Source organism: Lontra canadensis, unplaced genomic scaffold (genome assembly GCF_010015895.1).
Source record: "Lontra canadensis isolate GAN:19392208 unplaced genomic scaffold, GSC_riverotter_1.0 scaffold288, whole genome shotgun sequence".
Taxonomy (NCBI): domain Eukaryota; kingdom Metazoa; phylum Chordata; class Mammalia; order Carnivora; family Mustelidae; genus Lontra; species Lontra canadensis.
The window spans coordinates 126,494-147,802 of NW_022631282.1; the positions used below are offsets into that span (position 1 = coordinate 126,494).

General features: G+C 39.6%; 1 pseudogene; it reads right to left on the reverse strand.

The window, feature by feature from the left end:
* Positions 1–856: 856 nt before the first annotated feature.
* Positions 857–21,026, reverse strand: LOC116862644 (annotated as a pseudogene).
* Between the last annotated feature and the right edge of the window lie 283 nt (positions 21,027–21,309).

A 21,309-nucleotide genomic window follows, 5' to 3' on the forward strand; every position in this document is an offset into this window, starting at 1 on the left:
CTCTCCCACTTCCCCTGCTTGTGTCCTTTCTCTCGCTGTGTCACTCTCTGTCAAATGAATAAATAAAATCTTTTTAAAATAAATCAATAGATAATTAATTAAATAAATAAATAGATTCCAGTTAGTCGACATACAGTGTAAGATTAGTTTCAGGTGTACAATGTAGTGATTCAACACTTCCATATAATACCCAGGGCTCATCACAAGTGCCCTCCTTAATCCTTATCACCTACTTAACCCATCCCCCACACACCTCCCCTCTGGTAACCACCAGTTTGTTCTCATGTAATAAAGAGTCTGTTTTGTTTTTTGGTTTGTCTCTATCTTTTATTCCTTCATTTATTTTGTTTTGTAGCTTAAGTTCCACATAGGAGTGAAATCATATAGTATTTGTCTCTGTTTGACTTATTTCACTTAGCATAATACTCCCTAGCTCCATCCACATCATTGAAAGAGGCAAGATTTCATTATTTTTCATGACTGAGTAATATCCCCACATATATATATATATATGTACTTTTTTAAGACACATCTATTCAGCTTCATGATCAGATTGTTCTATTTAGCAATCAATAGCATGGATGGAAAAAGAAAAAAAGTCTACCTTAAAACCCATTGTTGGAATGCATTATGCTTCCCACAGAACAGAAACTAAAATAACTTGTACAATTAGTCACAAATCCAGTCCTCAAGTTTTTTGCCAGAGCAGGTAGTATTGTCTAAAACCTGGCTTCTTTGTGGCAGCTAGGCCCTGCCCCCACTTGCTTGACAGAGTTCACCAATCTGTCATAACCGATGACTTTCCCATCCCTTTTCTGGCTCTCCTATCTTGCTAAGCTTTGGTTCCTGGCAGTGATTAAAACCGCCCACCACTGCCATCACTATTGCTATGCTGAAACCACCACAGCCATCTCAGTTTCGTGGTTTGGCAAAAAGTATTGGCCTCCATCCCCATAGGGGTCAGAGCTTCTACCTCCCAAATGTCCTCCTTTCATGGGTCCAAAATTTGAACATTGACTGCTGTAATTGCCAGAATCATTGTAGCTCCTGCAACCTCCATAGCTGATTCCATCACTATGAAATCCGTTATAGTCATCCCCACTGCCACCATATCCACCACCACCTCAACTGCCACCAAAACCACCTTGCCCACTGAAGTCTTCTCCATGACCAATGTTATCATTCCCACCAAATCCACCTCCACAACCACCACCAGAGTTTCCAGAACCACTCTGACCTCTTTGGCTGGAGGAAGCCCTAGCCATCTCTTCCTAAAATAGGGCTTTCCTTACTTCATAGTCGTGGCTATTCACAGTATGGGCTTTTTGAATGACAATCTTGTCCACAGAGTCATGGTCATCAAATTATAAAAAAGCAAACCTCTCTTCTTGCCACTGCCTTGGTGAGTCATGATTTCAGTCACTTTGATCTTCCCATACTATTCAAAATAATCTCTTAGATGATGTGCTTCAGTGTCTTCTTTAAGGCCACCAACAAAAATCTTTTTCAATGACGTGGGCACCATGTCTTCGAGAATCTTCTCTTGAGACTGCCCTCTTTGGTTCCACAAGTCTTCCATTCCCCTTTGTGTGACCTTGCATTTGTGGCTGCATCCACCTTCTCCACGGCGGCATACGTGACAAACCCAAAGCCTCTGGAGCGTTTGGTGTTTGGATCTCTCATGACCACGCAGTCCATGAGCGTCCCCCATTGCTCAGAATGACTCCTCAGACTTTCTTTGGTTGTTTCAAAACTAAACCTCCAATGAAAAGCTTCGACACCTGTTCAGGCTCTTTGAGAGACTGACTTTGACATGATGGCGGTGGGACTGGAGACTTTAACAATTCTTACCTGGTGGTGTCCACAGGCAGAAAGGACCATATCTTCTTTATCCATTCATCTGTCAATGGACACTGAGGCTGCTTCCGTAATTTGGCTGTTGTAGATAATGCTGCTATAAATATAGGGGCACATGTATCCATTTGAATTAATATTTTTGTATTTTTTTTTAAGATTTCATTTATTTATTCAAGAGAGAGAGAGTGAGAGCAGAGGGAGAAGCAGAGGGAGAGGGACAAGCAGACTCCATGCTGAGTGCAGAGCCCAACTTGGGGCTCAATCTCAGGACCCTGAGATCATGACCTGAGCCAAAACCAAGAGTTGGACATTTAAATGACTGAGCCACCCAGGCACCCCGAATTAGTATGTTTGCCTTCTTTAGATAAATATCTAGTAAGACTACATTGTAATATAGCTCTATGTTTAACTTTTTGAGGAACCTCCATGCTCTTTTCCACAGTGGCTACACCAGTTAGCATTCCCACCAACATACAAAGGTGTAAAAGCCTTTTTTGAACCATTCTGGATTTTAATCAGTTTCTGTTCCCCAAGAGGTGTCCAGATTTTCACCATCCAACTAGCATTCCTTTTTTTTTTTTTTCATCTCCTTCCCAAATCCCCAAATCCTTACCTCCTTCCTTATGCATGTGGTCACACAGTTGGCCTCAAGACTAAGGTCAACCTCATGGTGATCAATCAATCATGCCTATGTGATGAAGACCCAAGAAAGACCCTGGACACTGAAGCTCAAGTGGGCGTCCTAGAATTCATTGGACCTAGAATAACCAAAATGATATTGGAAAAGATGAGCAAAGATAAAGGACTTAAATTACCTGGGCTTTTAAAAATTAATTAATTAATTATTTTGAGAGAGAGAGAGAGAGAGAGAGAGAGCATGTGCCAGCAAGGACAGGCAGAGGGAGAAGGAGTCAGAGAATCCCAAGCAGTCTCAGCACAGAGCCTGATCTGAGGCTCAAATCTCATGACCCTAAGATCATGACTTGGGCCAAAATCAGGAGTCTGATGCCCAACAAACCGAGCCACCCATGTGCCCTTTAAATTATCTGTTTTTAATCTTTATAATAAAGTACAGTAGAAAAATAGTGTGGTATTGGTGTTTAGACAAATAGATCAATGCAATAGAGGTTCTAGAAATAGAAGTATACATATATGGTAAATTTATTTTCAACAAAAGTGCCAAGGCAATTCATCAACAAAAGGATAATCTTTTCACCAAATGGTGCTAGAATAATTGGATAACGATAGGCAGAAAATAGCCTCAATCTTTATGTCATACCATGTAAAGATATTAACTTGAAATCATGTATCTACACATAAGAGCAAAAACTAAAACACAACCAGAATAAAAAAAATAAGAGAAGACCTAGTGACCTTGGGTTCAACAAGGAGGTCTTAAATATGACACTAAATGTATGAATTATAAAAGGAAAAATCAAACCAATTGGACTTCATTGGCATGAAAAGTTTTTGTTCTTCTAAAGGCAATATTAAGGGGTTCCCAGGTGGCTCAGTCGGTTAAGTGTCTTCCTTCTGCTCAGCTCATGATCTCAGGGTCCTGGGATGGAGCCCCGCATTGGGCTCTCTGCCTGCCTCTCTGCCTACTTGTGATGTCTCTCTCTCTCTCTGTCAAATAAACAAATAAAAGCTTTAAAAAAATTTTTTAAAGGCAATATTAAGAAAATGAAAAGGCAAGCCACATACTGGAAGAAGTTACTTGCAAAACATATATCTGACAAAAGATAAAGGATAAAGAACTCATAATTCAAGAATAAGGCAAGCAATTTTTTAAGGGGGCAAAGATATGAACAGAAGAAGATATACAGGTGGCCAATAAGCACGTGAAAAGATGCTTTGTATTATTAGTTACTAGAGAACTTCAAATGAAAACCATGAGACACAACTTCATAGCCACCACATTGCTAGCCATAAAAAGACTGACTACACCAAGTGTTGGAAAGGATCCAGAGCAACACTCACTTCCTTAAAAAGTTAAACATTTGGAAGCATATGTCTGCACAAGAACTTGCATTGTATTTATAAATGACATACATATGTATATTTATAAATATATAAATGTTTGTTTATATGTATGTATATTTATAGATATATAAATACATAAATATGTATTTGTAAACTACATATATATATGAATCCAAGTGCCCATTAACATTAAGTGAATGGATAAACCAGTTGTGATTAATCTCTACCAAGGAATATTACTCAAAAATAAAAACAAATAAGCTATTGAGACAAAAGTATGTGGATGAATGTTTAAAGAGCGGAGTTAAAGCAATCAGAGTTCTCTCTCTGAGAAATGAGTATATACTGCATAATTCCATTTACAAAATATTCTAGAAAATTCTAACTCAACTCTAGTAACAGAAAGCAACTCAGTGGTCACCTGGGACTGGGGTTGAATGGAGGGATGACAAACATTTGGAAGCATATGTCTGCACGAGAACTTGCATTGTATTTATAAATGACATATATATGTATATTTGTAAATATATAAATGTTTATTTATATGTAAATATAAAAAGAAACTTCTGAGCACATAGATCTGTTCATTATTATGACTGTGAGGAGATTTCACAGAGGTATACATATCTAATAATTTATCAAGTGGTACACTTTATAGAAGTGCAATCTATGTGTGTCAATTATACCTCAATGAAGCTGTAAAAAATTATTAGTCCTTCATATCCGGTAAAAAAATTAAAATAAATACAGGCATCATTCACAAAGATAAAAAAGATGATATCTCATCGTGGTGAGTGAGTGATGAAGAAGCCAGTTCTGTCTCTAAAAACTCCTGGCCATGGTGAGAGAGCTATTCATGGTCTCTAAGAATGAACCCAGAACCAAATCAGTGTATTAGAGAAGAGAGGAGATGGGGTCGAGGAGGGGAAGGCGCACCAGTCCAGGAAAGAGGGACGAGCTCAGGGAAGAAGCCAACAACCCAAATGAACCCCGAAGAAGTCATACTGAGTGAGGAAGAAGGAATGGATGCCAGAGAGACTCAACAGTCCGAACAAATGCACAGACTTGGGTGTGCTTTGGGGTGGGGCTCCCGAGTAGCATCACCTCTTCTGGTAGCATGTTTTCCATATGGATATTCAGATCTGTAGACATACTACCAATCAGAGAAAATAGCGTCTTTCCTAACGTGAGCCCATTTTGCGCATCCTCGTTCTTTGGAAGAGTCCAGCCCTTTGATAAGCATTTCATTGTTTATGTAGCAAGCACTCTAATATCCACTCACATATCCATAGGACCCCAGGGCTGGGGAAGTTCTTTTTAAACGGAAGGTCCTTTCAAGACAGTTAAGAAAGACTAGTGCTCCTTTGGCTTCTGAAGGTACACTTGTAGCATCCTTGAAGTGCTCAAAGCCTTTTCATATAAAGTTTATTTTCTCAGTCATGTAAGAATCACATGTTAAAATAAAATACCTATGATATACAGGAAGAAGGGGAAAACTCCCATGGTCATGTCACACTAACCATCCATTGTTAACATTTTGACATTTCCTTTGAGGGTTTTTTTTTTTAAGATTTTATGTATTTATTTGAGAGACAGTGAGAGCACGCACAGGAGTTGGGGGCAGGACAGAGGGAGAGGAAGAAGCAGGCTCCTCCCTGAGCAGGAAGCCAGAAGTGGGGCTCATCCCAGGACCCCGAGATCATGACCTGAACCCAAGGCAGATGCTCAACCCACTGAGCCACCCAGGCACCCCTACTTGGAGGCTTTTAAGGCACTTTTTAATAGAGGGGTGACTAAGATATATATATGTTGTTGTTTCTTGCAAAGGTATTTTTTTGGTCCATAAAGGTAATTAATTAGCCTGGTGTATTTCTACTTTATATCTGGGAATTACATCTGCTCAAGTATAAGAAATTTATCCATTATTTACATTATTAAGCGATGGCCTGCCGCTCTCACACGATGCTTGTCAGTTGCATAAAGGACAAAATCAGTTACAGACGGCATTCACCAATAACATATTCAATACTATTCAATAGTAACTATATTAATATGCTCCTTTTTAAATCAGCTAATGGAAAGTTAAGTGTTAGCAGGGCCTGTTCCCAGATTGAACAAGAGTCATCAGCTTCCTGGTAGTCAACTTTTGGGTTGGAGAGGGTTTTCAATGGAAATGTGTGCATCTGATGAATGCTAATTACATGCTTCCAAATCTTCTTTAGCCAATCCGTTTGCAGCTGTTATCCAAGTTATTTTATAAACGTCTGAAACAGCTGTCAACATTCTGAGGGGGAAGCTCTTCAATCAATGAATTGACAGAAATGCAATACTTAGATTTTTCTGAGCAGAAGGCACGAGAACATAATATACATCTATTTAGTGATGTAGCCAGCAATGAAAAGCAACGATTGATACCGTTATTGTGTTTTAAAGTGTTGAAGAAAATTTTCATGCTCATGGGCATGGAAAGTACATCGTAAGAGTGCCCTACTTGGGGGGAGGCCCACAAAGTCAAATGGGATGTTTGAGTGTCCTAAGGATACAAACAATGCAATCTTATTTCCTATCAATAAGAACGCTTCTAGTGGTGTATCGCAACATTGTAAATCATATTTTAATTAAAATTTTAGTACTTGTTGATGTTATTTGTTTATTGTCTCAATAAAACATTTTTAACAGATGACATCTGGACATTTTGCTTAATTTCTCTTTTTTTCTTTCTCTATAAAATTCTTTAGTAAATCTAATTGTCGAGAAATGCATCAGACTGACAGCTCTGGAAAATGAAGCCTTTTACTAGGGCTCAGAATCTGTGTATTTAGAAAAGAACTACCTCCATGCTGCTGTTGGTCTCAATTCCTTACTGAGACTTGAAGGCTCAGGTCCCTTTTGACCTTCAGGTTGCATTCACTTCTTTGCTAAGGTTACAGTCTTCAGGGTGGAAATGAGCATCTCTTATAGAAATGCTTATGTGGCAGAAAGAAGATTGAAGCCCACTATGCCTTTCTACCTGCAACTGGTCCAAAATGATTCTTGAGCTCTTGTGACCTCTTTAAAAGTAACCCAATGTTTTCTTTGCATGAGTGGAAGAGAAATCCTGTCTGCCCTGATTTTTCATGGAGCTATGTCCCTGCACGGGCATGTCATGATTTTTCATGCCAGTAACCGAAGAACATAATTAGGACGTGTAAGTTTGCCAAAGTCAGCCTAGTTAAGTCATGCTGGCACAATACATATCCTCATCTCTGCAAATTTGATACTAATGATCACATATATGAAAATATTTCGCTATTGGTGTGGTTTCCTAATAGATGAAAAATATTAGCAGTTGTGGCATGATAGCCTGGGACAGTTTTTTGAAAACACACAAAATAATGTTTTAAACTTTCAAAAGTTTAAACGCAGAAAGTCCTTTTCATTGACCCTAAAATTTCTTCAAGCATTGCAGAATAAGTTGGTTGGTTTGTTTCCAATCTATGTTTCTCTTACTTTCTCTTTCCTCTCTTAACTAACCTACTTCTAGAGTTGGTTACCAGGGAGCCAAAGGAAGCAGATATCAAGACAAAGATAACCGTGCAAATGATTTATTTCTGGAAGTGCTCCCAGGAGAAACTAACGAGGGATGAGGGAAGCAAGACAGGGAAAGGGAAAAGGCAAGCGAGGGTATGATCTCACGCAAAGTTCACTGAAGAGAGGAACTAGCCTGACCTGGCAGGGAAACTGGGTTACAAGTTCTGCTTCAGTTTATCCCAACTACAGGCAAGAGAGCTGGGCTTTCATTGTCTGCACCAGTCAGCCATTGGCTGGGGCTTCCCGGAGGAGGCAAGACCTCCCAGGCATTTCCTGCTTTCCATATTTGTGCCCAAAAGTGACTTCGGCAGACCTTGGGCAGACCTCCAAAGAAAGATGCAGGTGTGGACAGTTACAAGCAAAAGCATACAGAAGCCAAAGGAGGGGTGCAGAAGAATAAAAGAGATCCAATTGAATCTGGCTGAGCCCCAACTGTGTCCAATACACAGAGGAACATTAGACAATATCCCGGAATTGTAAAATGAGGACAGTGCTCCTTCAGAAATCATAAGTTTTGTCCTGAAGAGTACAAAAATGCCTGAGGGGTCATATTTTGAGTGGCATGCTCATTGCCACAAGAGAAAGAGAGCATAGAGCAGAGATTCTCATGCTCGTTAGAATCACCCGGGAGCTTTTAGAACTCCCAAAGGCCAGAACATACCCTGGACCATTCAATCACAATCTCTGGGCCTAGGGCCAGACGGCAATTTTTTCAACATGCAGTCAATGTAAAGAACCTTTGGCATAGAATATGGTCTCAATATCGATGGCGCTTGCAAACGGATGTCTATTGCCTTTCTTAATATGGCTTTTGTTCATAGTCTATAAAAAACAAAACAAGCAAACAAACAAAAATCTGCTCCTTAATATGATACCATGTTAGTGGGAAAATGTCTTGCTTTGGGCAAAAATATCAGACTATTTCCCTATTAATATGTTATTTGACATTTATTTAAACATTATTTAATTGGTGCAGGGACACGCTAGTCAGAGTTTTGCAGAAATCTGCAAGGAAACGTTGCATTGTCTTAAAAATACTAAACAAAGAGAACTATTTTAAGAAATAATAAGAAAGCCACCTTGTATCTTATAAAAATGAAGGCAGGATTCTGGGAAGATGGCAGAGCGGGGAGCACCAGGAATCTGTCTCCCCACCTAGACAGTAATTGCACTGGCAGATTCTGTCTGCTATAACTATTTTGGAACGCTGGAGTCTATTGAAGGCTTGCTACTTCCAGGGGAAGTAAATTTTCTGGATGGTAAATTGCACTTAATTTCAGTCAATTTCATTGTAGCAACTACCCATCTCCCATCCTCTGGCCCTACAATAGACAGCTGTGCACATGTTTCAAGAGCAGCTTGCATACAGCTTGAGGGAGCCAGGGTGGATAATAAGGACTCTGCCTCCAAATATCCGGGATCTGTGCTCTGATCACCGATTGCTGTTTCTGATCACAGAAGAACAGGCGCAGAGTGCAGACACAGAGAGGCATTGTTGCCTTCGTCCCTCCACTGTTACAAGCCTCTTCTCTTCAGACTGAAATGACTGTCGGAGGATTTAAAGGGCCAAGGTCTTTTAAAATTTTCTTTTGTCCCCCCACCCCACACCTCATTTCCTCTTTTGGGAGCCAGATAGTTAAGCTCTAGGATATTCAAAAGCAACCACATATATAGTGAGGAATTTCAAAAGTCATGCGTGCTCAGGAAAAAGAGCAGGCTCAGAAAAAACTTGAGAAGACTTTTAGTTTATACCTCAGGCTGATCCCCAGGACAGAGCAGCCTACAACAATCAAAAAAGAAAGACAAAATCCCAAATCAGCAAACCCTGGGAAAAGGGAGAACCTGCTTTCCAGAGTTACCTCATTATTTTATTCAAATGGAACAGCGTACGACAATCAAAAAATAAAGACAAAACCCAAATCAGCAAACACTGGGAAAAGGGAGAATCTGCTTTCCAGAGTTATTTCATTATTTTATTCAAACGGAGCAGCCTACAACAATCAAAAAGTAAAGACAAAACCCAAATCAGCAAACCCTGGGAAAAGGGAGAATCTGCTTTCCAGAGTTACTTCATTATTTTATTCAAATGCCCAGTTTTCAATAAAACAAAACGACAAGGCATTCAATGAAATAGAAAAGTGTGGCTCGTTTCAAGGGGGTGGGGGGCGGGGAAACAACAGAAAGTGTCCCCAAGAAAGACCATATGATGGACCTACTAGACAAAGACTCTAAAATACCTGCTTTAAAGATGCTTAAAGAACTAAAGGCAGACATGGAGAAAATAAAGAAAATGATGTGTAAACAAAACAAAAATAACAGAAAAGAGATTTGAAAACCTAGAAAAAGAAAGAAACAGAAATTCTGCAACTGAAAAGTAGAACTGACATGAAAAATTCACTAGAGGGATTCAGAGGCAGGTTTGAGCAGGCAGAAGAAAGACTCAGTGAGCGTCAGTATGGAAAAATGGAAAATATGAAGTCTGAGAAAAGAAAAAAAAGATTGAAGAAAAGTGAACAGAGACTGAGGGACTGGTGGGACACCATAACCCAACCAGCATACACATAATGGGCATCTCAAAAGAGAGAAGAGAGACAAAGGGGAAGAGAGATTATTTAAAGAAATAATGGGCCCCAACTCCCCAAATGTAATGAAAGACATGGATATAAATGAGAAACTCAATGAAATCCATGCAGAATAAATTTGAAGGAACCCACACCAAGACACATTATAATCAAAGTGCTGAAGCCAAAGATGAGGAAAGAATCTTGACAACAGCAAGACAAGTGGCTCTTAACAAACACGAATCCTCAATAGAATCATCATCAGACTTGTCTTCAGAAACTTTGGAACCGGAGGCAGTGGGCTGATATATTCAAGCTGCTAAGACTGCTGAGGACATTATGCTAAGTGAGATAAGCAGGTCACCAAAAGGCATATAGGTTCCTTAAGTCATCAAATTCATAAGGTAAGGACAGAAAAGAGAATAGTGGTTGTCAGGGATTGGGAGGGGAGAATGTTTTCTCTAGGTTTGCAAAATGAAAAGAGTTCTGGAGATGGATGGTGGTGATGGTCTAACAACAGCTCAGATGTGCTCAATGCCATTGAACCTAAACTTTAAATAGTTAAGATAGTAAATATTACATTATGTGTATGTTACCACAATGAGAAAAAAGAGGGATATTAATATCAAGTTATGAGAGAAAGGGTTTATGTGGAAAGGATTATAAGTCAAAGGAAGAAAATGGCCAGGAAAAAAAAGGTGGGGGGGACGGCTATCTCAGCCAATTGATTTTCTAAATTCTTACTTACTCAGTCTTACTTAATATGAACTTGGAGAATAAGCTTGAACTCCTGGCCAAGGAAGTAGTCATGAAACCTGGATACCAATATTTAGGGCAAGTTAGTGTTTGCAGTCATGAAATTATATAAAAAAAATCATTGAAGTATTTTTTCACATTGTTCAGGGTATTTTGATTGTGTGTGTGTGTGTGTGTGTGTGTGTGTGTGTGAGGAAATTGAGAACATCTAAGAAATTTAAGAAATTCCATTTTCACAACCAATCTACCTAGATAATGTTTTATTTTTCCTTTGAAGTATTTTATTTTCATAGTGTTAATAGGTTTTTTTTCTTTCTAAAGATCAAATAACACTTTTCCAATGTTAATATGTGCTTTTGACACTTAAAATATGCAAGCCAGGGTATCCAAACTTGACAGTTCTTGGTATGCTTAAACTCTAATTAGATTGCTTGAGAATCGAATGAGGTAAAATACAAAAAAACCCTTTGAAAAATACAAGTTATTGAATAAAGTGTACATTTTGGTCTAGATATGGTTGTAAATCTAGTTTTGGAGAAAGACAAATCTTAGTGGAAATTTGTAAAATAAAACATGGAGTTGTGTGTAATGAGCAATCCATTTGCTTTAATTAATTCCTAAAGGTGCTGAACTTTGGGTACCTCAATTAAATAATCATTACAATAACTCATTTATGGAGATATGTACACGCTGGGTCTGCACACAAAAGATAATGGAGATGTCTGGACAGAAAATGAAACATCAGTGAAGTTTTTTAGGAAATGAAAAAAATCAGGGTTTTAATATAAGTAAAAAATAAGTAAAAAAAAAAACCCTCAAGTATTATGAATATGAAACAAAGGAGAGAAGCATTTGCCAAGAAACCGGCAGTTCTCCTTGTTATCCTTCACCCCAAATCACAGAGACAAAGCCACATGGAGGACATGCTGTTTGGGAAACAGATTTGAGGATCATTATTTTCTAACTCATCATGTTGCCCTCATCTTGTTTCAAGGTCTAAGATGCCACTTTCTAAGGTTAGAAGGAAGGCATTTTCTGAGGGGTAAAAATCATCAATGGTCCTTTTCTGTAATAAAAGTAGAAATGGATCCAATGGGCAGCCACACTGTTACTGTAGTGGCCAGTACACTTACACTGAGCTACCCAGGCATCAACATAAACGTAGCTGACAGTATACAGAGAAGGTGGACTCGAAAGTGCTCACAAATTCTCAATTTGTAGACCTCCTTAAGAAAAGGAAATCAAATGACAGAATTATCAGAGCTATCTATCTGACATCTAACAAAAATTGGAAAATAATCTGTATATGACCCTAGACTCCTGAAGGATGGCGGCAGTAGGAAAAAAGCTATTTTATGTTTCATGTAATCATTCATTTAACCAACAAGCGTTTATTGATTGCCTTGTATTGTGCCAGGCACAGCCCAGCTGGGGATACAATATGAACAAAACACACATGGACCCTGTGCTCGAGGGATTTGAAAAGGACTTCAGATTCATCTCATGTAAGCATCTACTAGAGGCTTAAGCCTCCTTTGTGATATCCCTATTAAGTGGTTGTTGCAAAAACCATGTATTAGCTTGCTCAACAGCCCTCCCAATTTCCTTCCTTCCACCAACCTGTGTATTCCAGATCCCGGGTACTGTCTGAAACACGGTTAGGAGTGAGCAGAGCAATTACAAAATTACTTTTTCCCTGTACTGCTAAAGCAGAGAAGTTAAAGACTCCCTTCAGCTTGAGTTCCAGGGATAGCTTCGTTTCGGCTGACCAGAGGTATCCATGTGAGACTGGAATTTGTAACTGGTTTAAGTGGGAGAAGATGAGCAGAGCATGAGGCATATCCAGTTGGCTGGTGCACGTAATAGCTATGTGGTCCTCAGGGAGATGTTCCTCAAAGTGCAGCTGCGGCTTGATCCACCGGCCCTTTCAATGAGTTTTTGAATACCTGAATAAATCCCTTTCTGCTCAAACCAGTTAAGAGTGGATACCAGTGCCTGAAAGTGAAACTGACACCGTGTAATTAACCCAAACTTGTACCTACTGTCTGGAAGGATTCCTCCTAGCTGCTAGGAAGCTGCAAATCTACAATGAAATCTACAATGTGTGTGTGTGTGTGTGTGTGTGAGAGAGAGAGAGAGAGAGAGAGAGAGAGATTGTGGACACACAATAGACAGGAGATCAAAACTAAAATCTTGTTTCTTTTCTTACATTCTCTCTTTCCAACAACAGGCCAAATGTATTTTAGAGACTTTGGAAGTCTTGCTACCTCGTACTATCAATTCTATCTTCTCTGGGATAACTGTACAAGTCGTTGAATTCTTAAACTGAACTCTTGATTCTGCTTACATAAAGAAATACATTTCGCTGATTGGATAAGAAGTTCTAAGAAACATGAATATTTGACAAGTGTGAGCCTTGAGGTCGGCAACCTATGTCTAAAAAGTGCCAGATGTATATATAAGATGACAGGAAATCACGGACTTACCACAGAGGCATAAATATTTGTAAGTTTCAAAGGTCTTTAAGAATGTAATTCTAAAAGCTTAGTTTTGAAAACGGATATGCTTATTTCAGGAATCTGTATTTCCCTGGATAAAACTGACTTTGAGTCTAAAGTCAAAATAACACCACGCAGGTGTTTACAATCTAATCACAGCAAACTATTCATAAAGAGATGAGGTAGTTTAATCAGACACTAGGCTGTGATATGCTTCTGGAAATTGGACACAATTTCAGATTTCAGATATGATACTTGATTTTTGAAAACACTTAGAAAATGGGCCAGCAATGTGTCTTCAGTGGAAATTGGAGAGAGGACATGCAAATGCTTAAGTGTCATTTAAGGATAGTGAAGAATAATTTTTAATCGCCTGATTTGATAAATTGAGATAGAAAATTCTACTTGGTAGGTATTATAAAATGGGGTAGGTTAATTGCTTTCAGAGAGGGTTTGAAAGTGATTCTGCATAGTGGTAAAGAAATGAGTTAGAAAGTTTTCTTATTTTGATTTGCAGCTCTATAAAAGATTTGGGAAATAAAGCCATCTTGATCCATTTGGCAAGAAGTAATGTTTTCCTTCTCAAACTCCCAAATTACTTTGCGGTTCTTTCATGACTATATCACAGTCTTTCTCAAATGATAGTTGTGTAAATATCTTTTTCTGCCTATAAGTTTATAAGCTCCTGAAAGACAGGTATCATATTAATATTCAGATGATTTCTATCACAGAGCATTGCAAATTGGTATCAATACATATTGGGCGATAAAGACACAATAGTTTTTGTATAGATTGAATTCTCACTTCAATTCCTAAAGTACTAAATTTCCACTTTTCAGCTGGGCAGCGAAGTCAGCAGAGCTACCAGGTGGGTTTATCTATGTCTCCAGATTATGAAATAACCAGTTCCTTGGTTGGCCCTTCTGGACAAATCCTTTAAGCCCTAGAGCCCCAGCATTCCTAGCTATCTTTGAGTCGGCAAAATCTGAATAGTGCTGGGGTTCATGTTTATATCAGGAAACATTTTTCAAGTTCATGTGTGTCGCAGTCACGGTGGGCAGTACAGAAAGCAAGATAGAATATGAGCATATGTGGGAACAACAGCCTGAAGTGGGGCTCCAAGAGTGGAGGGGACACGTGAATGGAGGGTTTGGAGGGTATGTGGTCAACCCGAAGTTCGCACATTTGAACTTCACACACACACACACACACCACTGTGCAAACAAAAGAAAATGTTTCTGAAGAGCGACGTAGACAGATGTATTCTCATGCCCTTACACAGGAGATGGGATGGGTGAGAAGCGTGAGAGCAGCAGACAGAATTAAGCAGGGTTGGATGCTAACCCAAGAGGACAAATGAAATGGGTCCCTGAAGAGATGAACAGCAAGCAGATAGAACATATAAAGGGGAGAGTTAGGGTTCTCAAGACACGCTGGTTAACTAACTCACAATTCTCCTGGGACAGGACATTATATGGAAGTGTGGTTAGGCATGAGTCTTCTGGTACCATGTTGCTCGGCTCCAGACCTTCCTAGCTGTAGGACCCTACACAAATTACTTAACACAGCCATGCTTCAACTTCCTTATGTCTAATATGAGGATAATAATAGTAGCTCCCTCGTAAGGATGTTGCTACGATCCAATGAGGCAAAACTTAGAATAGCCCTCAGTGACTGCCATGTAATATTACACAGTACTCTTTCAATTAATATTTTGTATGTGTTCACTTGCATACGATGTATAATTTATACAGTTCTCTTCCATATTTCTTGGAATTGCGTCTCATGGTCCATCGAAGTGCAGGCGCTTTCTCAGAAATGCTGGCAATATGTTGCTCTTACCTTCACTTCCTCAAAAGCGTAAAAATGAAGATTATACTTCAGAACGTCTCTTTTTTTCAGGGCCAGATGACAATCTTCTACTTATTTACATTTTCAGGCTGCATCAACTTCTTCCCCGCAATCCACTTTTAAAATCGACTCCCTGCTGTGTAAAGTGGCACCTCCTCTCTTTGTCCTAAAATAGTCTCTTTATGCCTGGAGAAGTCTATTTTGGCTCTAGTGTTCTGGCATTTGATTATTAAGTCTACATTTATTTTAGCCAGGCCCTCACTGATTTTATTGGTTCCAATTCTATTCCTTCCTAACCGTTTTTTGTTTTGTTTTGTTCTGAAATCCTAGTATCTTGACAATATTCGGTCTAGAAACTTGGCTGTTTAGCTCCCTTTTTCTAGACCTTCTTTACCTCTGTTCAGGGCTCATCACAAGGGAGTCCTGTACCCAGTCAAATCCATGCGAAGGGAGGGCATGGATGAAAGAAATACCCAGAACGTCGTAGAACATTCTGTACGTGCTACTATTCCTAACAGGGAAACCACTTCTAATTCCACCACCCAGAGTATCTACTTCTACTGGCTACTTGCGCTTAAAAAAAATGTCTTAATCCATGCAAAATAATTACAAATATGGTCAAGAAGACACTGGCCCTAAGCACGTTGCCGTGAAACTATGTATGTTGGAAATCATTTTCAATGCACAGCAAATGGTGTGATCGATCCACCTTTATGTTCCATGTAAATTTGTTTTATTTTTGATAACGAAGCCTGGAGAAATGATTCTTGAAGCATCATAACAGCCTTGACTGACAGCTCCCTAAGTGCTGTGTCTTTTATAGCAAGCATAATTGACAGCTCGTGGGTAAAGAGCATATGTGGATGGATTGGGTCCACATTGAACGCAGTGGGGGAAAACACCAAAGAAGATATTTGTTTAATTAAAATGCAATTAATATTGTAAAGTATATGCATTTGGGGAGAATAGATTTACTTGCAGGCTGAGATGGATTCAGTTTTTAAACCGTTACAGAAGCTTCATATATAGCAATTAGGTACTAAAATTACCTCTCATAAATATTTTTACACTTCAGTGAAATTTGCATTACTCATTTCCTTATTCCATGTGTACTGTGTATTTAGCTGGTCTAGATAATAAAAACTTCTTAAGTTGTAGATTTAAATTTCACTGAAGATGTGTGGGCACCTGCCTGGGTAGGTTAAGTTGGAAGTCTGGCCCCATTAAAAACATGAATCCTGCAATGTCACTTCTGGACATGTACCCAAAAGGACTGAAAGGCCGGGATTCGAATAGACACTTGTGCACAAGTGTTCATAGCACCATTATTCACAATAGCCAGAAGGTGGAAACAACTCACGTGTCCCGCGATGGATGGACAGATAGACCAAATGTGGAACCTATGTACAACAGAATACTATTGATCCTTAAAAAGGAATGAAAATCCTGAGACATGCTACCACATGGGTGAAACTCGGAAATGGTATGCTAAGTAAAATAAGGCAGGCCCAAATGGACAAATACTGTGTGATATCACTTAGCTGTGGTACTTAAAATAGTCAAATACATGAAGACAGAAAGTGGGAGGAGGGTGATTACCAGGGAGTGGGAAGAGGGAGACTGGGAGGTGTCTGATGGGGACAGAGTTTCAGTTTGGGAAGATTGACACGTTCTGGAGACGGATGGTGGTGCTGATTGCCCAACACTGTGACTGTATTTAATGCCACTGAACTATATACACTCAGAAATGTTAAAATGGTAAACTTTATATTATGTATTTTTTAACCACACATGCACACAAAAGGCACATAGGGATCTGCAGGGTCAGACCAGATGGCCGGGATGAAAGGATACTGACACCAGATGAAATGTAATGGAATCTGATCTCGACAAGAACTGTGAATGATTTGGAAGGCTTTATGCTGGGTCTCACTTCGAGATGTAGTAGGTCTGACTGGGACTGAAGAATTTGCATTTCTAAGGAATTCCCAGGTGTGTTTGTTATTTATTGCTGCATGACAAATTACCCCATATCGTAGTGGCTTCTTTTAAGAACATACATATATGTTCACATAATTTCTGTGGCCCAGAGTCTAAGATTGGTGGCTCTGGCTCAGGATCTCTCTTGAGGTGGTAATCAAGCTGTTGGTTGGGGACTGAAGTCATATGAAGACTTGGCTGGAGGACCCAGTTTTAGGATGGCTCACTCCCACCTCTCTTAGCAAGAGACTTTTGTGCCTCCCTAGGCAGATCTCTCCAGATGGCTGTCTCACCACACAGCATCTGAATTCTCCCCAGAGTGGGTGCTTCAAAAGACAGAGAGCAAGCAGGAAGACAGCTTTTGTGACTGGTATCCAAAGTCTATCCTTCAGAGACAGGTCATTAAATCCAGCTCATATTCAAAAGGAAGGACTTCACCCTTTAAAAGGAGGCATACCGGGGCACCTGGGTGGCTCAGTCAGTTAAGCTTCTGCCTTTGGCTTGGGTCATGATCCCGGGGTCCTGGGATCGAGTCCTGCATCAGTCTCCCTGCTCAGTGGGGACTCTGTTTCTCCCTCTGCCCCTCCTCTCACTCATACTCCCTCTTGTGCATGCCCTCTCTCTCAAATAAATAAAATCTTCTCTTAAAAAAAAAAAAAAGGAGGAGTACCAAAAGTTGTAGACATTTTTAAAAAACAATACACTGGGTATATTCCTGGGGCTGCTGTAAGAAAGTGCCATAAAATTGGTGTCTTAAGCAACAGAAATTTATTGTCTCACAATTCTGGAGGCTGGAAGTCTGAGACTTCCTAAAATATTATCATATTGGATTAGGACCCACGGCAATGACCTCTTTTCTACCTGGTTACCTCTGGAACAACCCTTATTTCCAAAAAAGTTCATGTTATGAGGTACTGGGTGTTAGGACTTCATCATCTTCTGAATTGGATGCAATTTAACACACAATATAATTAGGAATGCCGAGGTTCCTGCTCTGGGGACCATACTTTTGAGAACCACTGATCTCATCCACCCCTCGGTTACACTAATGAGAAATGTAGGTTTTCCATAAGCTAAACGAACCACCGAGTGTCAAAGAGTTTGTGGCAGAGTTCAGACGATAACACATATTTCTTGATCCAAATTCAGTGCACTTTCCATGAACCATGGAGTGTTTGGTCATCTTTGACCCAAAGTTCTCTGAAGAGCTCAGTTATCTGTGGACCCATGAAGACTTTGTGCTTTTTCTAGGCTAAGTTTTTTCACACTGATTCACAAAACTCTAGTTCCAGGAATCTTTTAAAAGGTGTGTGTGTGTGTGTGTGTGCATGTGTGTGTGTACGATTTTCCTGGAAATGACATCATTCTTCATTAAGCAATCTACACAGGGAAGGGGAAGAAAGAGATGAAGAAGGGATAATGAAGGAGAGAAAAGTAAGGAAATGGGATATGAGAAACACAGGAAAAAGAAATAACAATTGGTACCAATTTACACTCCCGCCATAGCCTGCCACATCTCCTGGTGTGAGTCACGGCGGGAGGTGAGATGAAATCAGCTCTACCTGTTATGTGTATCTATATTTTTAGAAATTCAAGGATAAAATGAACACCTGTAAGTCCACCAGTCATCTAAAGACAAAGAACATTAGCAGGAACACTGACACTTCTGTGTGCCCTGCTCACGGCATTCTCTCCCTCCTTCCTGGGTTATTTACTATTCCGAAGTGGGCGTTGATCATGCTCTTGCTTTTCTTTGTGGTTTTACTACAGATAGGGATAGACCCTTAAACAATATCTTGCTTCAATTTACATGGTTTTGAACTTTATGTAAATAGAATCAGACTAGGTAAGCATATGTGAATTATTTTTTTTTCCTCTACCTGGTGAAACCCATCCATATTGTGTGGTTGTGGTTCATTCATTGTCATTGACATCCATCCATCCTCTGATCAATAAATGGTTACTTTTGCTGTTACAAAGAAAAACTCCCACAAAAGAATGTTATGAATATTCTTATGTTTATGCACTGATGTGTGTCTGCTCCTTGGTGACTTAGCCACAGAGACTACACCAGGTGGAGCTGCCTGAGATCACGTGAATCTTTCCAAAGCTATGTCTCCCAGAGCAGGGATAAGGAGGTTCATTTTATTAGGGTTTGGGATGGATATTTAGAGGGGAAGGTTTCATCATCACATGCAATGGTCAGGCATAGAGTTACACATTTCCACTCAGAAAACATGTCTATACATATGTTGTATATTATGCTAATGAGGCTATGTTCCTCTCAGGGTGGGGATTTTAACATTATAATGAAACTCAGATACTTCATGATTCATCTGTCCAGGTGTCTGTTCTGGGGGGAGGGTCATATTCAAAGGTTTTTTTTTTTTTCCTTGTTCCAACCATTTGTTACTTTCTAAAAGATAAAAATTTACAGTTAATCAGAGCTTCTAGAAGTTTCCTGAGTTCAGGGGTCTCGCTGATGACATAGATACACATCTTCTGGTATACTGCCCAAGAATTTATGATAATACAGGCTATATACCTAAGACTGTAATTGATGGATTGTAGGGTGTACTCCTTTTAACATCATTGATTGGTTGGTTGATTTCAGGAGGGTTGTACTCCCACCAGAAACTTCTACAAGTTATCGCTACCTCACATCTCAGCAGCACTTGTTAGTTCATTTTGACTATAAGCTGACTTTAGAACCAAACCCTCACATTAGATGTGATTCCACCATATTGGACCTTGGGGACTTTATGATCCTTGTGCCTAGGATGCCTGATGCCACTGACATAAGAGGTGTTCAAAAATGAGAGGAAACTTAAATGAATCTAAGCTTTAGCTGAGTGGTAAAACTACAGTTTTGGTTTTTTTTTTTTTTTTACATATTTTAAAAGTTTACCAGCATGTTCCTGATTCCAGTCTTTTTTTCTGACTCCAAATTATGTACCTAATGTCAACCTATAATGGTTTATTTGTTCTAAACTCAAAGGCTACACGGGAAATTTCATGCAGCAGTCTAAGTGTTGCCCCTAGAGGCAGGAAATGTATTACATTCACTTTACTGTAATCTAATGAAAGATTGTAACATGGATTTTAGAAAAAAAAGAAAAGAAAAGAAAAGAAAAGAAAAGAAAAAAACCCCTACAATCCCTCACCTTAATTTCCGAACTTACATGTTCCAGAATGTCATTTTTTAAAAGAAATTGTAAAAATTCTGCTTTCACATATTTATTTGTTTTCTATTTAATTAAATACCCACAACTAAGTTAAAAACCTTTTTTGTGACAATGTGTGGGAACTGCTGTCTAAGGGCATCTATTTGAATGAGCTATGAAGTTTTTTGGTTCCCAAATTTGTGAACCTCTGCCAATTTCTGACGAAAGTTTTACTAGTCTAAAATGTAGTAACAGAACAAGAGTGAGTTTTCAATACCTCAAAATACATTCCATTTAAAAGAACACTGTTTTTTTTTCTGAGATTATGTCATTTCTACCTTTTTAATGACTAAATGTGTTTTAAGAAATGATGGTGTATGTATTTGCTTGACAACTTTGTGTGTTTGTGTTGTAATTTTACTGATCCTTCCATTCTAAATGTTTGGAAATCCTTTCAGAGCGGCTTACTGCATCATTTAAAAATGTATTTTGTAGAAAACACCCTGGGAGTTACTCTCAACGGCCCACAAGTCTCTGAAAGCAAGGTATACTCATTTTTATTCCATGACGGTGCATTTAATTCCGATTGGGTTTCAAGTGAGGCTTAGCGCTGACGCTGGGGAAAGGCGCGTCAACATGGCTAAGGCCGTTTCGTCCTCATCTGTGAATGGTTTAGCCTGCGCGTTATACAGTTCAACAATAGAAGTGTGAGCGCCATGGAAAGTAGAGTGGTTTAGCAGTTCTGGAGGCAGGTGGAGACCCTGGACCCGGAAAATGTGGAAAGGTAGAGAGAAGGGGAAACCCATAGTAGAAAGACATATATAGCAGCCAAGGCTTGGAGTTCATTCTTGCGTGAGCAAGAGAGCCGGCTCGAGGTGCAGCCCCAGGCAAGGGAAGGAAGGGCTGGTTGAAGAGCCACGTGAAAGTCGTACCGAGACTTCAACAACCAGAGAATCCAGCAGCCGCAGGAGAGGAAAGAGGCCAAGCCCTTCAGTTTAGGACTACAACGAACAAGGGGGTGGAGCCGGACACGCCCTGAGGGCTCACACACCCAACCAGCGACGAGCCGCTCCGGCCCGCAGAACACGC